Source organism: Ranitomeya imitator, chromosome 6, assembly GCF_032444005.1.
Source record: "Ranitomeya imitator isolate aRanImi1 chromosome 6, aRanImi1.pri, whole genome shotgun sequence".
Lineage (NCBI taxonomy): Eukaryota > Metazoa > Chordata > Amphibia > Anura > Dendrobatidae > Ranitomeya > Ranitomeya imitator.
The window spans coordinates 516,087,220-516,114,655 of NC_091287.1; the positions used below are offsets into that span (position 1 = coordinate 516,087,220).

The 27,436-nt window shown below is 42.9% G+C and overlaps 1 protein-coding gene across 1 annotated transcript in view; it reads right to left on the minus strand.

The window, feature by feature from the left end:
• CSMD3 (CUB and Sushi multiple domains 3) overlaps nt 1-27,436 on the minus strand; it is a 2,093,798-nt gene that overhangs the window by 2,021,452 nt on the left and 44,910 nt on the right. The window lies entirely within an intron of this gene.

A 27,436-nucleotide genomic window follows, 5' to 3' on the forward strand; every position in this document is an offset into this window, starting at 1 on the left:
GACCACACCACTGCTGCCCGTGTACCCCTGGAACCAATTTAAAATTGCCTACAGCCAGCCAATTTTTTTATTTTAGGCCTTCGATGCCTGTCTGCGGTCACTCCTTCCACTAGGCCTCCACTGACCACACCACTGCTGCCCGTATACCCCTGGAACCAATTTAAAATTGCCTACAGCCAGCCCAATTTTATTATTTTAGGCCTTTGATGCCTGTCTGCGGTCCGTTCTTTCTACTACTACTACACTGACCAGGCCACTGCTGCCCGTTTACCCCTGGAACCAATTTAAAATTGCCTACAGCCATGTGTTATTATTTTAGGCCTTCGATGCCTGTCTGCGGTCACTCCTTCCACTAGGCATCCACTGACCACACCACTGCTGCCCGTGTACCCCTGGAACCAATTTAAAATTGCCTACAGCCAGCCAATTTTTTTATTTTAGGCCTTCGATGCCTGTCTGCGGTCACTCCTTCCACTAGGCCTCCACTGACCACACCACTGCTGCCCGTGTACCCCTGGAACCAATTTAAAATTGCCTACAGCCAGCCCAATATTTTTATTTTAGGCCTTCGATGCCTGTCTGCGGTCACTCCTTCCACTAGGCCTCCACTGACCACACCACTGCTGCCCGTGTACCCCTGGAACCAATTTAAAATTGCCTACAGCCAGCCAAATTTTTTTATTTTAGGCCTTCGATGCCTGTCTGCGGTCCATTCTTTCTACTACTACTACACTGACCAGGCCACTGCTGCCCGTGTACCCCTGGAACCAATTTAAAATTGCCTACAGCCAGCCCAATTTTTTTATTTTAGGCCTTCGATGCCTGTCTGCGGTCCATTCTTTCTACTACTACTACACTGACCAGGCCACTGCTGCCCGTGTACCCCTGGAACCAATTTAAAATTGCCTACAGCTAGCCCAATTTTTTTATTTTAGGCCTTCGAGGCCTGTCTGCGGTCACTCCTTCCACTAGGCCTCCACTGACCACACCTCTGCTGCCCGTGTACCCCTGGAACCAATTTAAAATTGCCTACAGCCATGTGTTATTATTTTAGGCCTTCGATGCCTGTCTGCGGTCACTCCTTCCACTAGGCCTCCACTGACCACACCACTGCTGCCCGTGTACCCCTGGAACCAATTTAAAATTGCCTACAGCCAGCCTAATTTTTTTATTTTAGGCCTTCGATGCCTGTCTGCGGTCACTCCTTCCACTAGGCCTCCACTGACCACACCACTGCTGCCCGTGTACCCCTGGAACCAATTTACAATTGCCTACAGCCAGCCCAATTTTTTTATTTTAGGCCTTCGATGCCTGTCTGCGGTCACTCCTTCCACTAGGCCTCCACTGACCACACCACTGCTGCCCGTGTACCCCTGGAACCAATTTAAAATTGCCTACAGCCAGCCCAATTTTTTTATTTTAGGCCTTCGATGCCTGTCTGCGGTCCATTCTTTCTACTACTACTACACTGACCAGGCCACTGCTGCCCGTGTACCCCTGGAACCAATTTAAAATTGCCTACAGCCATGTGTTATTATTTTAGGCCTTCGATGCCTGTCTGCGGTCACTCCTTCCACTAGGCCTCCACTGACCACACCACTGCTGCCCGTATACCCCTGGAACCAATTTAAAATTGCCTACAGCCAGCCCAATTTTTTAATTTTAGGCCTTCGATGCCTGTCTGCGGTCCGTTCTTTCTACTACTACTACACTGACCAGGCCACTGCTGCCCGTGTTCCCCTGGAACCAATTTAAAATTGCCAAGAGCAATGTGTTATTATTGTTAGGCCTTCGATGCCTGTCTGCGGTCACTCCTTCCACTAGGCCTCCACTGACCACACCACTGCTGCCCGTATACCCCTGGAACCAATTTAAAATTGCCTACAGCCAGCCCAATTTTTTTGTTTTAGGCCTTCGATGCCTGTCTGCGGTCCGTTCTTTCTACTACTACTACACTGACCAGGCCACTGCTGCCCGTGTTGCCCTGGAACCAATTTAAAATTGCCAACAGCAATGTGTTATTATGTTAGGCCTTCGATGCCTGTTTGCGGTCACTCCTTCCAATAGTTCTCCACTGACCAGACCAATGCTGGCCGTGTACCCCTGGAACCCAGCTGAAAGTGCATGTAGCCTCCTTTTTTAATTTGTTTTATATTTAGAAAGCCCAGATTAACTACGCTGTGCAACGGTTCAAGCTACCCAGTCGACATTTCTTTTGCGAGAAAAGCCATCCCAGCCCTCCACCGGCATGAAAAAGTCTGCATTGTCATAGCACTCAGGCAATCAAACAGTAGAAAGGTGCACCTGACAAGAGATGCATGGACCAGTAGGCATGTCCACAAAAAGTTACATGTCCATTACGGCGCACTGGGTTAATGTGTTGGATGCATGGTCCACAGGGGACAGCCTACAAAGTCTGTCTGCAGTCCCTAATTCCAATTTTCCTCCGCTGACCACACCACTGCTGCCCGTGCACCCCTGGAACCAATTTTACAGTGTCTACAGCCTAATTTTGTTATGTTAGGCCTACTACGCCTGTCTGCGGTCCCTCCTTCCAATACTCGTCCACTGACCACACCACTGCTGCCCGTGGACCCCTGGAACCTATTTTTAATTGCATAGAGCATCCTTTTTTTAATAGTAGGCGTACAAAGTCTGTCTGCGGTCCACTATTGAAATTGTCCTCCACTGCCCAGAGCACTGCTGCTTGTGTACCCCTGTAACTTTTTTAAGCTGCAGTGAGCCACATTTTTGGGTTAAGTCCTACTACCTGTGTCTGTCTGCGCCACTCAATTCAGCTGTGTTCCTTTGAAAAAAGCTGAGCGTCAATAGTCTTGTTTTCAGCCTCTAGGAATTTTAAAACTGCATTGGGGTACAACTTTGGTAGGGCCTACTAACGGTGTCTGCCTCCCCAAGGTGTGCCCCATGTTTCCTCGCCATTGCTTCGATCTTAATGCTCTCGTTTAGTAGTTGTTGGAAACTACACTGCATTAGGCCTACAAATTGGGTATGGGGTGTAGAGAGATGGTGTGTTCCACTCCAAGGTGTTCTCCAGGTTGCCTTTCCTGAGCTTCGATCTTCCGGCTCTCGTTTAGTAGTTCTTGGAAACTACACTGCATTAGGCCTACAAATTGGGTATGGGGTGTAGAGAGATGGTGTGTTCCATTCCAAGGTGTTCTCCAGGTTGCCTTTCCTGAGCTTCGATCTTCCGGCTCTCGTTTAGTAGTTGTTGGAAACTACGCTGCATTAGGCCTACAAATTGGGTATGGGGTGTAGAGAGATGGTGTGTTCCACTCCAAGGTGTTCCCCAGGTTTCCTCGCCAATGCTTCGATCTTCATGCTCTCGTTTAGTAGTTGTTGGAAACTACACTGCATTAGGCCTACAAATTGGGTATGGGGTGTAGAGAGATGGTGTGTTCCACTCCAAGGTGTTCTCCAGGTTGCCTTTCCTGAGCTTCGATCTTCCGGCTCTCGTTTAGTAGTTCTTGGAAACTACACTGCATTAGGCCTACAAATTGGGTATGGGGTGTAGAGAGATGGTGTGTTCCACTCCAAGGTGTTCTCCAGGTTGCCTTTCCTGAGCTTCGATCTTCCGGCTCTCGTTTAGTAGTTGTTGGAAACTACGCTGCATTAGGCCTACAAATTGGGTATGGGGTGTAGAGAGATGGTGTGTTCCACTCCAAGGTGTTCCCCAGGTTTCCTCGCCAATGCTTCGATCTTCATGCTCTCATTTAGTAGTTGTTGGAAAATACACTGCATTATGCCTACAAATTGGGTATGGGGTGTAGAGAGATGGTGTGTTCCACTCCAAGGTGTTCTCCAGGTTGCCTTTCCTGAGCTTCGATCTTCCGGCTCTCGTTTAGTAGTTGTTGGAAACTACACTGCATTAGGCCTACAAATTGGGTATGGGGTGTAGAGAGATGGTGTGTTCCACTCCAAGGTGTTCTCCAGGTTGCCTTTCCTGAGCTTCGATCTTCCGGCTCTCGTTTAGTAGTTCTTGGAAACTACACTGCATTAGGCCTACAAATTGGGTATGGGGTGTAGAGAGATGGTGTGTTCCACTCCAAGGTGTTCTCCAGGTTGCCTTTCCTGAGCTTCGATCTTCCGGCTCTCGTTTAGTAGTTGTTGGAAACTACACTGCATTAGGCCTTCAAATTGGGTATGGGGTGTAGAGAGATGGTGTGTTCCACTCCAAGGTGTTCTCCAGGTTGCCTTTCCTGAGCTTCGATCTTCCGGCTCTCGTTTAGTAGTTGTTGGAAACTACGCTGCATTAGGCCTACAAATTGGATATGGGGTGTAGAGAGATGGTGTGTTCCACTCCAAGGTGTTCTCCAGGTTGCCTTTCCTGAGCTTCGATCTTCCGGCTCTCGTTTAGTAGTTCTTGGAAACTACACTGCATTAGGCCTACAAATTGGGTATGGGGTGTAGAGAGATGGTGTGTTCCACTCCAAGGTGTTCTCCAGGTTGCCTTTCCTGAGCTTCGATCTTCCGGCTCTCGTTTAGTAGTTGTTGGAAACTACACTGCATTAGGCCTTCAAATTGGGTATGGGGTGTAGAGAGATGGTGTGTTCCACTCCAAGGTGTTCTCCAGGTTGCCTTTCCTGAGCTTCGATCTTCCGGCTCTCGTTTAGTAGTTCTTGGAAACTACACTGCATTAGGCCTACAAATTGGGTATGGGGTGTAGAGAGATGGTGTGTTCCACTCCAAGGTGTTCTCCAGGTTGCCTTTCCTGAGCTTCGATCTTCCGGCTCTCGTTTAGTAGTTGTTGGAAACTACGCTGCATTAGGCCTACAAATTGGGTATGGGGTGTAGAGAGATGGTGTGTTCCACTCCAAGGTGTTCTCCAGGTTGCCTTTCCAGAACTTCTATCTTCAGGCTCTCATTAAATTGTGGTTAAACGGAACAACTGCATTTGGCGTACTAGTTGGTTTGGGGCCTACTATCGGTGTCTGCCACTCCTTGCTGTTCTCCTGGTTTCCTGTCCTGAAATTCCATTTTCAGGCTCTCGTTAAGTACTTGTTAATGTTAGACTGCATTTGGCCTACTAGTTGGGTTGGGGCCTACTATCGGTGTCTGCCACTCCTTGCTGTTCTCCTCCACTGAACAAAGCTGTGCCGCCTGTTTACTACGGTTGCCAATTTTGAACTGCATTTCGACTACTTACTGATTTGGGCCTACTCTCTGTGTCAGCCTCTCATTCCAGTTGTCCTCCACTGCAATGCCCCCTGGTTAGTCCTGTGTTACCAATTTTGAACTGCATTTAGCCAACTTTATTCTTTGGGCCTATATCTGTGTTTCCTCCTCATCCTGCCCATTGCCCAGCCAGTGATAGATGAGTATGCTGGTACATTGACCCATAACGCAAAATTCCCCGTGCACGCTACACAGCAAGATTGTGACCCTGCTGAAAGTCAGGTTCCTCTTCCCGCATACCATACCACCTTACACGGGGACAAAGAGGAAGGTGCAGATGAAAGTGCAGGTTCCTTCATCAGGTGGGGGGAGGAATACTAGTTGGCGACGTCACTGGCACAGGGCCTCTCATAGTACACAAAAGTGTTGCTGCCGGTGGGAGGCGCCCCCGCCATGCAAACACACCGCTGTACTTTGAGGGGCCCTGTGCCAGTGCCAATGCCAACGAGTGGGCCCCCCCTGCTTGCTCAGGATCACAGCACTTGCAAAGTTGAAATACTTACCTCTCCCTGCTCCACTGCCGTGACGTGGTCCAGATTTACTGGGCCCACTAATTACTTGAACCAGCCCTACCCCCCACAACTTTAGCCAAATGACCCCCAATTTCAAATGCCTTCCAATTATTATAAGGTAAATTACGATTGACAAGCTTCTTTAACAAGAATGGATGTTTTTGCCATTAAAATGGGCAGTGTAGGTGTTTTCCTGGCCTCCACTCACTGCCGACTATGCTCCCCCATTGACTTGCATTGGGTTTCGTGTTTCGGGCGATACCCGACTTTTCGCGATAATCGGCCGATTCCACTCGACTCGACTTCTAAGATAGTCAGGTTTCGCGAAACACGGCTCGACTCTAAAAAGGTCAAGGTCGCTCAACCCTACTCTGCAGGACACATAGAGGACCCTGCTGACCATAAGACCTTACACTCTACTGGAGAGAGAAGCCCCCACTTACCATAAGAGCTTACACTCTACAGGAGAGAGAGGACCCCACTGACCATAAGAGCTTACACTCTACAGGAGAGAGAGAAGACTCCAATGACCATAAGAGCTTACACTCTACAGGAGAGAGAGGACCCCACTGACCATAAGAGCTTACACTCTACAGGAGAGAGGACCCCACTGACCATAAGAGCTTACACTCTACAGGAGAGAGGACCCCACTGACCATAAGAGCTTACACTCTACAGGAGAGAGAGATAACAAACTGGCCATAAAATCTTACAGTCTACAGTAGAGAGAGCTTTACCTAGAGACTCAGGAGATGGAAAACGACTCTGCTGCACGATCTGTGCTCCACTGGGCACCGCTGATCTCTGATGGCCGTGGTACTGACCACTACTCTACAAGGTATGATAATCAACTAAATGTCATAGCTGCAGGGCATTATGGGGAAGCCTGGGCAGCCGTGAAAAAGTATATTACAATACATTAGCCCACTCTCTGATGCTTCAGCAGTGTGGGAAATGGTATTGGCCAAGATTTTTTTCCTTTCTGAGAACCAAATCTCAAAGTGTATGAATTCATATGAAACTGAAAATTTCAGAAAATTCAACTTACACTCGATCCTTCACAGATTAATCTGGTCCTTTCCACTAGTGTGCTTTCACTTTGTCGAATTTGCAGGTAATGAATCACAAAAAATTCAGACTATTAAGTATTAATTTAAAAAAAAATAACTTTAATGCAAATTCAATTTGCCTCACCTTTCGGAGTAGTTTTTTCATAAATGATTTTAAGTTCTGGTGTTTACTGCAAAGAACATCTTCAAGCTAAGATGAGTACTTTTGCCATCAAGATGAGGAAAACAAATACATAGAAAGAAAAAAATGCAAATAAAAATAAATAAAAAAGAACAGAAGAAAACAATGTTTTGGATTTTTTTTTTTAATTTGCTAAGAAAACATATATTTAACAGATTCCTTTTTAGCATATTAAGAGAATGGGCTTATTTCCATTTCTAGGGCTGCACTGCTTTTACTTCATTATTGGTTTTTGTACCGGTTCCATTTGACCTAGTGCGTTGCAGTGACATGAGGACAGGAGGTTTTGTGTAATTTGTACAAATGTGCATTCATTCCATTATTATGTAGTTTGCCCACTAAAGAACAACTATAGTCAAGGCTTGAATGGCTTCGATACAACGTTTCCAAACACTGTGTGAAAGAACATGTCAGTCATAGGAAATGCCATACAATGTATACTTGACTGCATGTGAGTAACCTTTCTCAATACCAGGTAATTAATTGTCATGTAGCAGGTAATTCAGATTGGCATTCACTTTGTATCCAGGACTGGTGCACAATATATTATAGTGTCATTCATATAGAATTTATTTAGGTCCCTGGCCTCAATGGAAGCCTTAGAATTCTCAAGACACATATATTGATTTGAAATACAGAAGGGCTGACCTGTGCTAAAATCTCCAAACTACAAGAAAGTAAAAGCTAATCTATAAACATAAAGAAGACGTCTTGTTAATTCAATAAATAATTAATGACTGGGCTTCTCAAAGCTGAAAAGGGCTGCTTCACTGTTTAGAAAAATGTATGTTCTTGGGATGTTAGTATGGATCTATTGATTCTAAAAAACAGTAGTGAGACAGACATAATGTGTTAGTATAAAACGAGACACATAGCAAAAAAAAGAGATCCTACAGTGCAACCGGTTTATTGGCAAAAAAATAAATTCAGAAGCAAAAAGAGAAAAATAACAAAATACCAATGGCTTACATTATTGGAAATGGGATTCTTTTTTTAATTAAAAATAAATATCTCAATTGCATTTTAGTTTGTTTTCCCTTTCAAACTGAAACCCTTGACATCATAGCCAGTTTTGGCTTTTATACCAGAACTTTTTTTTTCACTTTTCTACAGTCACCCCCCAGAAGCCATAACTTTGTTTTATTTTGGCAACATAGTCATATCAAGGCTTGTTTTATTTTTACAGGATCCTTTTTGGGTTGAACCCCCTTTAACTCTGCAGTAATATAAGAAAGTTGCAGATACAGCGTACCCCATCTAATATATGTATGTAGTTCAATCAGGTTCATGGGCAATCACACTACACTGTGCACAGATAAAGATTGTGAGTAGGGATGAGCGGACCCGTGGAATTTCAGGTTCTGGTACTTAACTCAAACTTTATTTCAAAGTTCGGTTCGGGTGCCAAAACTGTACGTGAACTTGAGCCACAACCCATTGAAAACCATAGGGACCTGGACTTTTGAGCATGAAAATTCTTTATCTTTCTGCAACAGAATTGCCCCAGAACTCTGAACATTGCAACGGACTTCTGGGAGAAGTCGGTGTTCGTCGTTTAGCACCGGACACTAACTTTTGGTACGAACCCTGAACTTTAAGCTTGGGTTTTCGCATCTCTACTTGTAAAGTATTAAGCAGCTCTGTACAAAGGGACAAAGAGGTTTTTCAATCCAGCAAAGTGAATTAACCCCTATCTGACCTCGGACGGGATAGTACGTCCGAGGTCAGATCCCCTGCTTTGATGCAGGGCTCTGCGGTGAGCCCACATCAAAGCCGGGACATGTCAGCTGTTTTGAACAGCTGACATGTGCCCGTAATAGGCGTGGGCAGAATTGCGATCTGCCCGCACCTATTAACTAGTTAAATGCCACTGTCAAACGCAGACAGCGGCATTTAACTACCGCTTCCAGCCGGGTGGCCGGAAATGACGTCATCGCCGACCCCGTCACATGATCGGGGGTCGGCGATGCATCAGGATGGTAACCATAGAGGTCCTTGAGACCTCTATGGTTACTGATCACCGGTGGCTGTGAGCACCACCCTGTGGTCGGCGCTCACAGCACACCTCCATTTCTGCTACATAGCAGCGATCAGCAGATCGCTGCTATGTAGCAGAGGCGATCGAGTTGTGCCTGCTTCTAGCCTCCCATGGAGGCTATTGAAGCATGGCAAAAGCAAAAAAAAAAAGTTTAAAAAAAGTGAAAAAAATAAAAAAAATATAAAAGTTTAAATCACCCCTCTTTCGCCCCAATCAAAATAAATCAATAAAAAAAAATCAAATCTACACATATTTGGTATCGCCGCGCTCAGAATCGCCCGATCTATCAATTAAAAAAAAACACTAACCTGATCGCTAAACGGCGTAGCGAGAAAAAAATTCGAAACGCCGGAATTACTTTTTTTAGGTCGCCGCGACATTGCATTAAAATGCAATAACGGGTGATCAAAAGAACGTATCTGCACCAAAATGCTATCATTAAAAACGCCAGCTCGGCACGCAAAAAATAAGCCCTCAACCGACCCCAGATCACGAAAAATGGAGACGCTACGAGTATCAGAAAATGGCGCAATTTGTTTTTTTTTTAGCAAAGTTTGGAATTTTTTTTCACCACTTAGATAAAAAATAACCTAGTCATGTTAGGTGTCTATGAACTCGTACTGACCTTGAGAATCATATTGGCAGGTCAGTTTTAGCATTTAGTGAACCTAGCAAAAAAGCCAAACAAAAAACAAGTGTGGGATTGCACTTTTTTTGCAATTTCACCGCACTTGGAATTTTTTTCCTGTTTTCTAGTACATGACATGCTAAAACCAATGATGTCGTTCAAAAGTACAACTCGTCCCGCAAAAAATAAGCCCTCACATGGCCAAATTGACGGAAAAATAAAAAAGTTATGGCTCTGGGAAGGAGGGGAGTGAAAAACGAACACGGAAAAACGAAAAATCCCAAGGTCATGAAGGGGTTAAAAGAAGAAATACTTTATTGTGACTTCATTAAACTACATAAAAATTGTATTGACGCGTTTTGAGTTGGTCTGACTCTTAGCCGTATAAATCGTAGGTACCGTTCTACGGCTAAGAGTCAGCCAGACTCGAAATGCCTCTGATACTTTTTATGCCCGTGCTACCATTTTAATGAATTCACAATAAAGAATTTCTGATTTTACTTCACTTTGCTGGGTTGAAAAAAATATTTTCGTCACTTTTAACTGTTTAACTCTTTAGGGAAGAAACATAAACAAAACAACAGTTCAAAACACATTTTAGAGGCAAAAACTGAGAAATAATAAAAAAAATGTGGCATACATTAAGAGAATTTTTTTATTTATTGAAAAAAAAGTATTGCCTTTGCTTTTGGAAACAATATTTTGGTTTTAACCCCTTCAAGACGGAGCCCTTTTTCATCTTTGCATTTCAGTTTTCCTCTTCCCTTTTTCCCAGAGCCATCATTTTTTTTATTTTTCCATCATTATAGCCATGTGAGGGCTTATTTTTTGTGGGACGAGTTGTGCTTTTGATTGACACCATTGGTTTTACCACATTGTGTACTCAAAAATGGTAAAAGAAATTCCAAGTGTGGTGAAATTGTGGTTCTTTTTTTATTTAAATGGTGAAAAAATCCAAGGTTTTTTAAAATGAAAACTGTATCATTTTCTGATACCCATAACGTCTCCATTTTTCGTGATCTCGGGTGGAGTGAGGGCTTATTTTTTGCATGCCGAGCTGACAATTTTAAAGATACCATTTTAGTGTGTATACTACCTTTTGATATCCCGTTATTGCATTTTAATGCAATGTTGCAGGGACCAAAAAAATTCTGAGGTTTTGACTTTTTTTGCTAAGACGTTTACTGATCGGGTTAATTTTGCTATATATATATATATATATAGATTGGGCGACTCTGAATGCGGTCATACTAAATATATGTACAGTATGCTTGATTTTTTTATTGTTTTATATTGAATGGGGCAAAAGGGAGGTGATTTTAACTTTTTTATGTTTTTAAAAACATTTTTTTAACTTTTGGCACGCTACAATAGTCTCCATGTGAGACTAGAAGCTGCCATAATTGGATCGGCTCTGCAACATACAGGTGATGATCAGATCCCTGTATGTAGCAGAATTGCTGACTTGCTATGAGCAATGACCATCAGGTGGTGCTCAAAGCAATCCGGCATTGACAACCATAGAGGTCTGCTGGAGTCATCTGGTTGTCATGCCAACCCATTGGTGACTCGTGATCACATGACGAAAGTGAGCATTAAATGCCGCTGTCAAAGTTTGACAGCAGCATTTAACTAGTTAACAGCCGTGGGTGGATCACGATTCCACCCACAGCTATTAGAGGCACATGCCAGGTGTTCAAAAAAGCTGACATGTGCTGGGAAAGATTTTGCCTCAGCGGCGGAGCCCACATCAAAAAGAGAGACTCGACATGTGCTGTACAAAAAATGTGCAGTGTCAAAAACACGATAAAAACTCATGGAAATAAACGCAATAAAAAAGCACAAGTAAGTAAATTTACTTCATAGGTACAGAAATTATGCTGAAAATCATGTAGAAAATCTGCAATATCAACAACTCCGCAAAAGCTCATTGTGGAATTATAGCCTTAAAAACATTTTTTTTTTCTTTTTTCTGTTTACAGTAGATAAAATTTCCATGATGATCCTTTTATCACATTAATAATATACTGTACTACCTATGTACTACAGTGCATGATCCTCACTGTCAGTCTTTGCCCCTGGTGGGATCTAATTGGAAGAGGAAAATGACAGACAGTGAGGCAATTGTCAGGTTTTAGCACTGTGGTACTACAGGTCTTAACTTGTACTGAATTTATTGTCTGTACATGTCCCCGCTTAATTGTAAAGTGCTGCGGAATTTGTTGGCGCTATATAAATAAAAATTATTATTATTATTACTACTGATGTTCTGAAAAGGAGGCTGATGTCCCTTTGTCATATTCCTTGCATGCTGTTGTCAACAGCAATCTTCTGTTGTATGTGGCGTGAGCACCACTACTGTGCCTGTTCCATCCAGTAGACATAACGGTACATCCAATTTCCGAGTTAATCAACTGCAGTAGAGATGTTCAGTTACCTCTTTTTGCAAGAAGAAATTAAAAGTTTCCAAGTTTTATATGGATGTTTGTATTTATTGCTTGTTTGGTACTATTTTATGGTGTGTTGTTAATTTTGATTGTTATTATTCACTATTATTTTTCTGAAACTCTTAATAGAATTTTCATTTTCCTCATGCATATGACAACAACGTATCCAAAACTGGTGGTCTTTTTAATGGACCTCTATATGTAGGAGAAGCCAAGTGTGAAAAGTTGTGTAGCAGAATGACAGCCACTTATTGCTGCCATACCGCTCTACGCTTACTCACACCTGGCTCCTCCTACATAAAGTACCATCTGCACTAGACTGCAACTCTTAATACACGTAGACAGTGCTGCAGTCAATCAGTGAACTCAACAATAGTGTTGAGCATTCCGATACCGCAAGTATCGGGTATCGGCCGATACTTGCAGTATCGGAATTCCGATACCGAGATCCGATACTTTTGTGGTATCGGGTATCGGTATCGGATCAATAGGGATGTGTAAAATAAAGAATTAAAATAAAAAATATTGATATGCTCACCTCTCCGGCGGCCCCTGGACATCACGCTGGTAACCGGCCGGCTTCTTTGTTTAAAATGAGCGCCTTTAGGACCTGAGAATGACGTCGCGGCTTCTGATTGGTCGCGTGCCGCCCATGTGACCGCCACGCGACCAATCAGAAGCCGCGACGTCATTCTCATTCACTAAACTCCTAATTCTAGGAATTGAGGACCTGCGAATGACGTCGCGGCTTCTGATTGGTCGCGTGGCGGTCACATGGGCGGCGACGTCATTCGCAGGTCCTAAAGGCGCTCATTTTAAACAAAGAAGCCGGCCAGTTACCAGCGTGATGTCCAGGGGCCGCCGGAGAGGTGAGCATATCAATATTTTTTATTTTAATTCTTTATTTTACACCTCACTATGGATCCCAGGGCCTGAAGGAGAGTTTCCTCTCCTTCAGACCCTGGGAACCATCAGGTTACATTTCGATACTTGATGTCCCATTGACTTGTATTGGTATCGGATATCGGTATCGGCGATATCCGATATTTTTTGGGTATCGGCCGATACTATCCGATACCGATACTTTCAAGTATCGGACGGTATCGCTCAACACTACTCAACAACTCTGTCTGAGCAGTATGAGATGTTAATAGCCTGAGTTATTTGATTGGCTGCAGCGCTATAGAAAAGAAGTTAGCGCTACAGACAATAATATACACCATGTTTATTTTTTTCAAAGGTTCATAAATTATTGTTACATTTGGCTCTGTATTTTTCATTGACATGAAATTTGGTGGGTCACTATGTATATAGTATAGATTTTAATGAGGTTGGTCCGTGACACTGAATTATCAACTCAGTTGCAGTACATGCAATTCTGTCCTTCACTACCTTCATTCCACACGCAATCAAGTGGATTGGTGGTATGCATATGTGAGCATCGCTCAATAAAACAATTTGCTGTAGAGTCACACTTTTTATATTGCTGGGGCCAAAGTAGCGAAAGCTTCAGTATCCAGCAATGTATCTCCTATCTTGAAGTTCTACAATATAGTGTATGCCTGAATTCCTGGATAAGTAAACTGGTAAAAAGTTATTCTGAGACACTAATGTTATTTTCTTTTGACATACATTGCTAAATTATCATTATGTCCAGAAGCGGACGAAGACATATTTAAATATCGCTTTCTTTGATATTAAGTCTGAAAAGCTTTTTAATATTGTATGGCTAGTTTGAGTTGTTTTATTTCTTCTCACATGAAATTCTGATTTGATAGTCTTAACCTAATTCATATACCACTTTGTCTTGAATATTTGATAACCCTAAAAAGATGAAAGTTTTAAAAGAGCCATGTTTTCATTAGCATAATCTCCTTTCATGTTAAGTATACAGTTTGGTTAAAATGACTCACACAAAAGTAGTTTTATCTTCCTAAGTTTAACTGAAGCAAATGTCCCTAAGAGAGAAAATAGGTCATTGAATTTGCTCTTGTCCCTCCTACAACCCAAAATGACAATTCATGATAAGTAGTGTCATAGTCAAGGGGTGGATTTAGCACAATCCGGGATTCATACTACACAAATATAAATTTTATGAGAGTACTGTAATACTATAAGCTTTTCTCATGGTGCTAGCTGGGATCTCACCGAGGTCATGGCAGTTTAGCCCAGCTGGGAATGCAGCCTCAGTGACCAGAGGTAACCTCGATGATGTAACTGCCAGTCACTGAGACTGCGCAAGCAGCAGTTCAGTCACCAGTAGTGTTGAGCATTCCGATACCGCAAGTATCGGGTATCGGCCGATACTTGCGGTATCGGAATTCCGATACCGAGTTCCGATACTTTTGTGGTATCGGGAATCGGTATCGGATCCATATTAATGTGTAAAATAAAGAATTAAAATAAAAAATATTGATATGCTCACCTCTCCGGAGGCCCCTGGACATCACCGCTGGTAACCGGCAGCCTTCTTTGTTTAAAATGAGCGCGTTTAGGGACTTCCATGACGTCACGGCTTCTGATTGGTCGCGTGCCGCTCATGTGACCGCCACGCGACCAATCAGAAGCCGCGACGTCATTCTCAGGTCCTAAACTCCTCATTCTAGGAATTTAGGACCTGAGAATGACGTTGCGGCTTCTGATTGGTCGCGTGGCACATGAGCGGCACGCGACCAATCAGAAGCCGCGACGTCATTCTCAGGTCCTAAACGCCCTCATTTTAAGCAAAGAAGACTGCCGGTTACCAGCGGTGATGTCCAGGGGCCTCCGGAGAGGTAATTATATCAATATTTTTTATTTTAATTCTTTATTTTACACATTAATATGGATCCCAGGGCCTGAAGGAGAGTTTCCTCTCCTTCAGACCCTGGGAACCATCAGGATACCTTCCGATACTTGGTGTCCCATTGACTTGTATTGGTATCGGGTATCGGTATCGGCGATATCCAATACTTTTCTGGTATCGGCCGATACTATCCGATACCGATATTTTCAAGTATCGGACGGTATCGCTCAACACTAGTCACCAGTGATTCTCAACCTGGAAGGCCGCATCTTGGCACCGTCCAGGTTGAAAACTATTTATCCCTCAGCCATGGATTATGGCATGGCATAGAATGATGGACAGGTGAGGGATATGGTTGTTTTTTATTTTGTTTTATTTACAGGAGAACAAGGGCTTTGGTGGAAGAGGCATTTGGTGCGTATAACTGTGTTTGTTATTTTTAAATGAAATGGTAAATGTGTGTTTTGTTTTATTTCTAATAAAGGACTTTATTCTTGCTGTGTGTTTATTTACCATACAACTATAGGATTAGTAATGGATAAGTGTCTTATAGACGCCTCTCCATTACTAAGCCGTGGGCTTGACGTCACCTACATGCAACTGTGCAAATGGGAAAACCCTAATGATTCTTCCATTAATAAACTTTATTGCTGTGAGGGAAAGAACATCGTAATAATAAAGATAAGTGACCATATTGATTGACTTTGAAGACTATGTGCAAGAAAGATGTCAGCTTGACCTAAGTGATTAACCATTAAAGTAATATAGATAATGACATGGGCGACAGACGTCAGCAATGATTATGAGATAAGGCAGTGAGATAATGTGTGGTAAAACAACTTATTTTATCCTATAAAATGTGGAACAATTCAACCAATAACCCAGAATTCATTTGAGACACGACTTCACTGTCTATGTCTTGTGATTTCTTTGGCAGTAAGATTCCTATACAACTTGGCGGCAAACAACTAAGACAAAAACACATGCATTTCGTGTGTGCTAACACCTTTACCAGCCTGAGAATACCAGACCCCAGCTGTATGCTTTAACAAGGCTGGTTGTCAAAAATGGGGGTACCCCACGCTGTTTTTTAAAATTATTTGTTTAAATTATTAAAAAATATGGTATTCCTGATAACCAGTCTTGTTGAAGCTGACAGCTGAGGATTGCATCCCCCAGCTGCGAGTGTTGCCTGGCAAGTTATCCAAAATACAGGGGAACCCATGCTGTTTTTTTTAAATTATTTAATTGCAGCGCTGGAGCCGTGTAATGAATATACTCATCAGCCGCTCCTGCTCTCACTGTTATTAGCAGGAACAGGTGTTGGATGATGAAAGCAATAGTCCCATCTGCTGATACCAGTGACCGTAGGTAAACATTATATCATCTATCACAGCTAGGACCGACTTTGGCTAGTAGGCTATGCCGTCTTGGGGGGCATTATGTTACTTCTGGGAACTTTGTTATTTAGCATTACTTACTAAAAATCATTAATTTGAAGCTTCTTACTTTGCTTTTAAAATGCCCCTAAATGGTGACAGGTACTATTTAATTATTGATTAGTCTTTAAACGCTAATAGTTTTTGTAAAATACTTCATTACATAATTGTGACTCATTTTGTCATAAAAATGTACTGCAGTTAATTGCCTCATTCAAGCACCCTAAAGGTACCGTCACACTGAACGATATCGCTAGCGATCCGTGACGTTGCAGCGTCCTGGCTAGCGATATCGTTTAGTTTGACAGGCAGCAGCGATCTGGATCCTGCTGTACCATCGTTGGTCGGTGCAGAAAGTCCAGAACTTTATTTCGTCGCTGGACTCCCTGCAGACATCGCTGAATCGGCGAGTGTGACGCCGATTCAGCGATGTCTTCGCTGGTAACCAGGGTAAACATCGGGTTACTAAGCGCAGAGCCGCGCTTAGTAACCCGATGTTTACCCTGGTTACCGGCGTAAGAGTAAAAAAAAACAAACACTACATACTTACCTTCCGCTGTTTGTCCTCCGGCGCTGTGCTTCTCTGCACTGTGAGCGCCGGCCAGCCGGAAAGCAGAGCACAGCGATGACATCACCGTTGTGCTTTCCGGCTGGCGCTCACAGTCAGTGCAGGAAAGCACATCGCCGGGGGACAGACAGCGGAAGGAAAGTATGTAGTGTTTGTTTTTTTTTTTACTTTTACGCTGGTAACCAGGGTAATCATCGGGTTACTAAGCGCGGCCCTGCGCTTAGTAACCCGATGTTTACCCTGGTTACCAGGGGACCGGCATCGTTGGTCGCTGGAGAGCTGTCTGTGTGACAGCTCTCCAGCGACCAAACAGCGATGCTGCAGCGATTGGGATCGTTGTCTGGATCGCTGCAGCGTCGCTAAATGTGACGGTACCTTTAGAATCTGTCTTGAACATCTGCTCAGCAAGAATCCGTACTCTATGTCCAATCAGTGTACAGAACTTTCCCTGTCTGAGTCTCTCTGCTCTCTTCCCTTCATTCAAACAAGGAAATAACCTAACACTGATTGTTTACAAATATATTAGGGATTCTTGCTTATCAGCAGTTGAAAGAAGCTTCTAAAGGAGCTTGATCTGGGCAGTTAAAACAGAACTACAGCATGGTGTTTGAGGGAAGCAGGCAAAATAATGTAATTAACTGTACTTCAAAAAAGCATAGCTTTACAAAGACTGACCAAAAATTTGACAAAAAAAAAGAATTTCACAGGATACTTAAATGTATCAAATATGGTAGTGGATACAAACTACTGTAAAGGTATGTGCACACGTCAGGATTTCTTGCAGAAATTTTCCTGACAAAAAACGGACATTTCTGCCAGAAATCCGCATGCATTTTTTTTCGCGTTTTTTCGTGCGTTTTTGATGCATTTTTGACGCGTTTTTGGTGCGATTTTTGTGCATTTTTTCCAAAATGCATAGAATAGCGGGAAAAATGCAGAAAATCCGCAAAATTAATGAACATGCTGCTTTTTTTACCGCAATGCGTTTTTTTTTGCACAAAAATTGCAGAATGCATTCTAAATGATAGAATGCATATGTCTGCAGTTTCTAATGCGGTTTTATTGCGTTTTTATTGCGAAAAAACGTGAAAATAAAAGCTAAAAAACCTGAACGTGTGCACATACCCTAAAAGTTTTTATGACAATGAATACAAACATTTACACTAGATTACACTAGATTACTGATTGACCAGGCAAAAAACTGTTTTCTGCAACTTTTTACAGATATTCTCTTATAATAAATAAAACTATAAAGAATGATTTTCCAGCACTATTCTAACATTGTTAATTAATAACTCTAATGACTCTATTACGCTACTCTGCTTTTCAGCTTGGCATGCGATATAACAGTATGTCCATATCAATAACTATGAACTAATATGTTATAGTAACTGGATTTTTTAAAGGCAAGGCCTATCCATAATGGCAAGCTCCCAGTTTGTTATATTGATAGGCTAGCTTTCATTGGAATTGGTCCAAGGTGTGAAAACTCAATATTACTTATTTCCTTTTAAAAGACGTGTTCTTTGAAGATATTGAAGAGCAGAAATGCAGAGATAATTAAAAACTGGATTAAAAATAGTTTTAAAGTTTGTCATTTGAAAACAGAGAAAATTAGCCGCCATTGCTACTGTTCAGTTAATTACAGTAAATGCTTCTTAAAAGCTTTTGATACGGTGCCACACAAAAGGTTGATACATAAAATGAGAATAATGGGGATAGGGGAAAATATGTGTAAGTGGGTTAAGAGCTGGCTCAGGGACAGGAAACAAAGGGTGGTTATTAATGGAGCACACTCGGACTGGGTCGCGGTTAGCAGTGGGGTACCACAAGGGTCAGTATTGGGCCCTCTTCTTTTTAACATATTTATTAATGACCTTATAGGGGGCATTCAGAGTAGAATTTGAATATTTGCAGATGACACTAAACTCTGCAGGGTAATCAATACAGAGGAGGACAATTTTATATTACAGGATGATTTATGTAAACTAGAAGCTTGGGCTGATAAATGGCAAATGAGCTTTAATGGGGATAAATGTAAGGTCATGCACTTGGGTAGAAGTAATAAGATGTATAACTATGCGGTTAATTCTAAATCTCTGGGCAAAACCGTCAATGAAAAAGACCTGGGAGTATGGGTGGATGAAAAACTCATGTTCAGTGGCCAGTGTCAGGCAGCTGCTACAAAGGCAAATACAATAATGGGATGCATTAAAAGAGGCATAGATGCTCATGAGGAGAACATAACTTTACCTCTATACAAGTCACTTGTTCGACCACACTTAGAATACTGTGCACAGTTCTGGTCTCCGGTGTATAAGAAAGACATAGCTGAACTGGAGCGGGTGCAGAGAAGAGCGACCAAGGTTATTAGAGGACTGGGGGGTCTGCAATACCAAGATAGGTTATTACACTTGGGGCTATTTAGTTTGGAAAAACGAAGACTAAAGGGTGATCTTATTTTAATGTATAAATATATGAGGGGACAGTACAAAGACCTTTCTGGGGATCTTTTCATTAAATACACCTGAGACAGGGACAAGGGGGCATCCTCTGCGTTTGGAGGAAAGAAGGTTTAAGAATAATAACAGATGCGGGTTCTTTACAGTAAGAGCAGTGAGACTATGGAACTCTCTGCCGTATGATGTTGTAATGAGTGATTCATTACTTAAATTTAAGAGGGGACTGGATGCCTTTCTTGAAAAGTATAATGTTGCAGGGTATATATACTAGATTCCTTGATAGGGCGTTGATCCAGGGAACTAGTCTGATTGCCATATGTGGAGTCGGGAAGGAATTTTTTTCCCCAAAGTGGAGCTTACTATTTGCCACATGGGTTATATGGCATTATATGGGTTATATGGGTTATATGGGTTATATATATATAAATCTCCGGGTCCGGATGGCATACACCCACGAGTACTAAGAGAACTAAGTAATGTAATAGATAAACCATTATTTCTTATTTTTAGGGTCTCTATAGTGACAGGGTCTGTTCCGCAGGACTGGCGCATAGCAAATGTGGTGCCAATATTCAAAAAGGGCTCTAAAAGTGAACCTGGAAATTATAGGCCAGTAAGTCTAACCTCTATTGTTGGTAAAATATTTGAAGGGTTTCTGAGGGATGTTATTCTGGATTATCTCAATGAGAATAACTGTTTAACTCCATATCAGCATGGGTTTATGAGAAATCGCTCCTGTCAAACCAATCTAATCAGTTTTTATGAAGAGGTAAGCTATAGCCTGGACCACGGTGAGTCATTGGACGTGGTATATCTCGATTTTTCCAAAGCGTTTGATACCGTGCCGCACAAGAGGTTGGTACACAAAATGAGAATGCTTGGTCTGGGGGAAAATGTGTGTAAATGGGTTAGTAACTGGCTTAGTGATAGAAAGCAGAGGGTGGTTATAAATGGTATAGTCTCTAACTGGGTCGCTGTGACCAGTGGGGTACCGCAGGGGTCAGTATTGGGACCTGTTCTCTTTAACATATTCATTAATGATCTGGTAGAAGGTTTACACAGTAAAATATCGATATTTGCAGATGATACAAAACTATGTAAAGCAGTTAATACAAGAGAAGATAGTATTCTGCTACAGATGGATCTGGATAAGTTGGAAACTTGGGCTGAAAGGTGGCAGATGAGGTTTAACAATGATAAATGTAAGGTTATACACATGGGAAGAAGGAATCAATATCAAAATTACACACTGAATGGGAAACCACTGGGTAAATCTGACAGGGAGAAGGACTTGGGGATCCTAGTTAATGATAAACTTACCTGGAGCAGCCAGTGCCAGGCAGCAGCTGCCAAAGCAAACAGGATCATGGGGTGCATTAAAAGAGGTCTGGATACACATGATGAGAGCATTATACTGTCTCTGTACAAATCCCTAGTTAGACCGCACATGGAGTACTGTGTCCAGTTTTGGGCACCGGTGCTCAGGAAGGATATAATGGAACTAGAGAGAGTACAAAGGAGGGCAACAAAATTAATAAAGGGGATGGGAGAACTACAATACCCAGATAGATTAGCGAAATTAGGATTATTTAGTCTAGAAAAAAGACGACTGAGGGGCGATCTAATAACCATGTATAAGTATATAAGGGGACAATACAAATATCTCGCTGAGGATCTGTTTATACCAAGGAAGGTGACGGGCACAAGGGGGCATTCTTTGCGGCTGGAGGAGAGAAGGTTTTTCCACCAACATAGAAGAGGATTCTTTACTGTTAGGGCAGTGAGAATCTGGAATTGCTTGCCTGAGGAGGTGGTGATGGCGAACTCAGTCGAGGGGTTCAAGAGAGGCCTGGATGTCTTCCTGGAGCAGAACAATATTGTATCATACAATTATTAGGTTCTGTAGAAGGACGTAGATCTGGGGATTTATTATGATGGAATATAGGCTGAACTGGATGGACAAATGTCTTTTTTCGGCCTTACTAACTATGTTACTACTAACTATGTTACTATGTTATTTTTGCCTTCCTCTGGATCAACATGTTAGGGCATGTTAGGTTAGGCTATGGGTTGAACTAAAAGGACTTAACGTCTTCCTTCAACCTTAAAGGGACACTGTCACCTGAATTTGGAGGGAACAATCTTCAGCCACGGAGGCGGGGTTTTGGGGTTTTTGATTCACCCTTTCCTTACCCGCTGGCTGCATGCTGGCTGCAATATTGGATTGAAGTTCATTCTCTGTCCTCCGTAGTACATGCCTGCGCAAGTGTCAGAAGTATGCAAAAGAACATCTAAACAAGCCTGATACATTTTGGAAACAAGTCTTTTGGACCAATGAGGTTAAAATATAACTCTTTGGCCACAGTAATCAAAGGTATGTGTGGAAATGAAATGGCACAGAATTTCAGTTAAGGTAAAAAGAGGACAGCTTCTACAAATGAATAATGATCCTGCTACTAGGTACTAACCTTGCAGGATGCCCAAATGTTGATCACGGGTGCCTCAACTCTTACATGCCAAGATATAGATATATACAAGATATACAGCTGGTCAAAAATAATGTTATTGTCAAGAAATAATCAAATTGAAGATGAAATGATCACTAAAAGGCGTAAAGTTAGAGATGACGTAGCAGTCTCACGAGACCGCTACATCATCATCTCTCGAGACCGCCACGTCATCATCTCATGAGACCGCAATGCATGGACTGGCCACCGGAGCGTCGCAAGGTGCAGGAAAGGTCGGGGCTGGATCCGGAAGGTGAGTATATAATGATTTTTTTAATTATTTTTAACATTAAATCCCACCCAATGTCGCTGATTGGTCGCGCCTGCTGGGCGCGAGCAATCAGCGAAGCGGGATTTAAATCCCGCACCAATGGAGCTGATTGGTCACGCGCGCCGGCTGGGTGCGAGCAATCAGAGAAGCATGATTTATATCCCACGCCAATGTCGCTGATTGGTCGCACCAGCTGTGCGCGACCAATCAGTGAAGCGTGATTTAAATACCGCAACAATGGCGCTGATTGGTCACGCCGGCTGGGCGCGAGCAATCAGCGAAGCGGGATTTAATTTCCGCTCCAATGTCGCTGATTGGTTGCGTCCAGCTGGCACGACCAATCAGCGAAGCAGGATTTAAATCCCATGCCAATGTCGCTGATTGGTCGCGCGGGATTTAAATCCCGCTTCGCTGATTGGTCGCTTCGGTTGGGTGCGACCAATCAGCGAAGTGGGATTTAAATCCCGCACGGCCAATCAGTGAAGCGGGATTTAAATCCCGTGCCAATGTCTGGGGGGTAGTATAGAGCGGGCACTGACTGCAGGGGAGTAGGGAGCAGCCGGACTGTGCCCATCACTCCCAAGAGTGCATTGCAGTCTCACGAGATGTTGACCTGCGGCCTCACGAGACCGCTACATCATCATCTCGCGAGACTGCAATGCATGGATCGGTCTCAGGAGCGTCGCGAGGAGCGGGAAAGGCCTGGGCTGGATCCGGAAGGTGAGTATATAATGATTTTTTTATTATTTTTAACATTAAATCCCACCCAATGTCGCTAATTGGTCACGCCGGCTGGGTGCGAGCAATCAGCAAAGCGGGATTTGAATCCCACGGCAATGTCACTGATTGGTCCCGCCGGCTGGGCGCGAGCAATCAGCGAAGCGGGATTTAAGTCCCACGCTAATGGCGCTGATTGGTCGCGCGCGCCGTCTGGGCGTGAGCAATCAGCAAAGCATGATTTAAATCCCACGCCAATGTCGCTGATTGGTCGCACCGGCTGGGCGTGACCAATCAGTGAAGCGTGATTTAAATACCGCAACAATGGCGCTGATTGGTCACGCCAGCTGGGTGCGAGCAATCAGCGAAGCGGGATTTAGTTTCCACTCCAATGTCGCTGATTGGTCGCATCCAGCTGGCACGACCAATCAGCGAAGCGGGATTTAAATCCCATGCCAATGTCGCTGATTGGTCACGCGGGATTTAAATCCCACTTTGCTGATTGGTCGCTTCTGTTGGGTGCGACCAATCAGTGAAACGGGATTTAAATCCCGCGCGACCAATCAGCGAAGCTGGATTTAAATCCCACGCCAATGTCTGGGGGGTAGTATAAAGCGGGCACTGACTGCAGGGGAGTAGGGAGCGGCCGGACTGTGCCTGTCACTCCCAAGAGTGCATTGCTGTCTCACGAGATGTTGACTTGCAGCCTCGCGAGACCGCTACATCATCATCTCGCGAGACTGCAATGCATGGACCAGTCTCAGGTCCATGAGGAGTGGGAAAGGCCTGGGCTGGATCCGGAAGGTGAGTATATAATGATTTTTTTATTATTATTATTTTTAACATTAGATCTTTTTACTATTGATGCTGCATAGGCAGCATAAATAGTAAAAAGTTGGTCACACAGGGTTAATAGCAGCGTTAACGAAGTGTGTTACACCGCGGCATAACGCGGTCTGATAACGCTGCCAATAACCCTGTGTGAGCGCTGACTGGAGGGGATTATGGAGCGGGCCCTGACTGTGGGGAGGAAAGAGTGGCTATTTTTCCACCGGACTGTGCCCGTCGCTGATTGTTCGTGGCTTTTTTGCCGCGACCAATCAGCGACTTGGGATTTCCGTTACAGACAGACAGAAAGACGGAAGTGACCCATAGACAATTATATAGTAGATAAATTACAAAAAAAATCATTATTTTGATAAAAATAGATATATTAAAGAAATGAAATAAATAAAATTAAAAAATAAAACAGAAAAACATCAGTGATAGATTAACAACAATTTAGTATAAAACCACTAACAATGTAAAATGTAAGTTTTTCATTTGTAAATCAGCATCTGCAAATGATATACAACCTACATCTGATGGCTTTGTCAACGTTAAAAGGTTAATTGCATTTCACATTGATGAAAGTACAAAGGATACCTGGTTCTAATATATTGTATAATAAAAGTCTCATTATATTTCAAATGTGAGAAGGCAGTGACACATATTTATAAGGCCACTGAATTTTTTTCTTCTAATTATATTTCGTACAGAACATTTCCTGTAAAGCTTTGCAGCGCAATAGAGATCTGGTTATAAATGACATCAGATGACTATTTCAATGAACATGGTAATGAATTAGACTAAAGATGATGCTGATAATAATGAGGACCACGAGAGTAACATTTTTTTAAACAATCAGTAGTAGAAATGTATAGCAATGAGCCTATTGAATGTTCTTATTTATCATCCAGAAGCAGCAGTTGTAAAATATATTTGAAATACAGTATAACATTGTACGAACGCTTAAAGAATAACTAAGCTTTTATACTTAATAAGTTTGCTTAGCATTGAAAGTTATGAAACTCCTGATGAAGCACGTTGCGTGAAACACCAGACACCCTGATATTCCTCTACTTTGGTTGGTACCATTCACTGGTCTATGTTGTATTTACTTTTTGTATTACTTTTTGGTGCATCTCTCTGCGGTGAATGGCACCACTCGTTACTTTATGAACTTTGACTGTCAGCATATTGCTTGTCCTCTTTGTACTTACTGCTTTTTGCAGACCCATTGCACTTTATTAGAAATATTGCGCCGACCACTGATGCCGTTCATTATTGACTACCGCACGTTTCACTTTTTACATATGGTCACATATGCTCACCTGCAGTGTATCATCACTTGGAGTTTCTAGTTGCCCTATCCCTTTGTCTCTCTTCCTTGCTTCCTTACATTGACTGGAATTCTTGAACTTTCTCTTAGGATGTTTTTTATTAATTTTTCAATAGAATTTTTCATTTTTGCTTTATTGTGTTGTCCCAATCATGCTTTCTTTGTTAGGTTATCTATGATATGTTGCATGTGACTACTGATGAGCGAGTATACTCGTTGCCTGGGTTTTACCGAGCACTTTCAGGTGGTCTACAAGTATTTGTAACTGCTCAGAGATTTAGCCTTCATCGCAGCCGCTGAATGATTTACAGCTGCTAGACGGCTGAAATACATGTGGGGATTCTCTAGCAACCAGGCAACCCCAACATGTACTCAGGCTGGCTAGCAGCTGTAAATCATGCAGCTACATCAACAAAAACTAAATCTTCGAGCATCTACAAATGCTCGGAGACCACCCGAGCGTGCTCGGGAAAACCCAAGCAAGGAGTATACTGGCTCATCACTACCTTTATATAAACTCAAGGCTATATTGGTATTATCATTAGTTATGAAACTTTTCAAAGTACTTTTTTAGGGGATTTGCCTTCATTAATGTAAAAAAATGCACGTAAATGGTTTACAAACAACTTATTTTCCCCAGTTTATTTTCTTGCCTCCAGCTGCATTGATATCACAACATACTTATTTGGAGTGCTGATGACGGGAATGTTGGGTCATCACCTGTCTCCTTTCTGAGTGTTGTGCTTATCTCCTGCAGTCCCTTATTCCCAGAGTTACTAAGACACCCTATCTTCAACCACTGAAAGCAACATCCTTTTCATTCCTTTCTTCTTTGCTTTGGAGCTTTCGGTACTGAGTAGGCCTCTGACGTCAAGACACACATCATCCAAGATGGCGATTGAAGTGTTGAAAGAAATGAAGATGATGTAAGTTGTCACATCAAAGGCTACTAAGTAACGGAAACCACGGCTCAAAGTGAGGATGGATGGAGATTTCCCTTGCAATGGTAAAATAAAGAATAGGCTATAGTGATCTGCATGGATGATCGGATGAAGAGCCTTGGTGGCTGGATAGGTGAGTGGCGAGGCGAGTACTATTTTTTTCACCATACTTTTATTATGCACATTGAACTAATTAGTTGAAAATCACATTTTCTGACTAAATGTAAGCGGACTGTCAAATTTAAGCTTCAGCAGATTTGTTCATAACTAGTTTTAAACCTAGAGTGCTGTGCCAATAATCTTTGTCTTAATGCAGATAGGGCAGAGGGGGGAGGCTCCTGCTGCAGCTAATTAACTGGGAAACACAGGAGTGTAAAGAGGATAACTCAGAAATGGTTGATCTCCTTGGTCCCGTAAAGCACTTTACATTATATACAGTTAGGGCCAGAAATATTTGGACAGTGACACAAGTTTTGTTATTTTAGCTGTTTGCAAAAACATGTTCAGAAATACAATTATATATATAATATGGGCTGAAAGTGCACACTCCCAGCTGCAATATGATAGTTTCCACATCCAAATCGGAGAAAGGGTTTAGGAATCATAGCTCTGTAATGCATAGCGTCCTCTTTTTCAAGGGACCAACAGTAATTGGACAATGGACTCTAAGGGCTGCAATTAACTCTGAAGGTGTCTCCCTCGTTAACCTGTAATCAATGAAGTAGTTAAAAGGTCAGGGGTGGATTCCAGGTGTGTGGTTTTGCATTTGGAAGCTGTTGCTGTGAGCAGACAACATGCTGTCAAAGGAACTCTCAATTGAGGTGAAGCAGAACATCCTGAGGCTGAAAAAAAAGAAAAAATCCATCAGAGAGATAGCAGACATGCTTGGAGTAGCAAAATCAACAGTTGGGTACATTCCGAGAAAAAAGGAATTGACTGGTGAGCTTGGGAACTCAAAAAGGCCTGGGCGTCCACGGATGACAACAGTGGTGGATGATCGCCGCATACTTAATTTGGTGAAGAAGAACCCGTTCACAACATCAACTGAAGTCCAGAACACTCTCAGTGAAGTAGGTGTCTCTAAGTCAACAGTAAAGAGAAGACTCCATGACAGTAAATACAAAACGTTGGTGGCGTAGTGGCGTAGTGGTGAACAAGCAGCGCGCGATCTGCGCTGTCATCCCTTTCGTCGGTGGGGGCGGCCATCTTCCTGGGGCCGCGCGTGCACAGATCGAGTGCTCTGCTGCACGGGGCTTCAGGAAAATGGCCGCGGGATGCCGCGCGTGCGCATTAGAGATCGCGGCGGCCATTTTCCCAAAAATGACCTCACCGCTCTGCTTTACGGCCGGCGCTTACACAGTGCAGGGAAGCTGACGCTGGGGGACGTGACAGATATTGGAATCTGAGTATGTACTGTTTTTTTTTTTTTACTTTTACAATGGTAACCAGGGTAAATATCGGGTTACTAAGCGCGGCCCTGCACTTAGTAACCCGATGTTTACCCTGGTTACCCGGG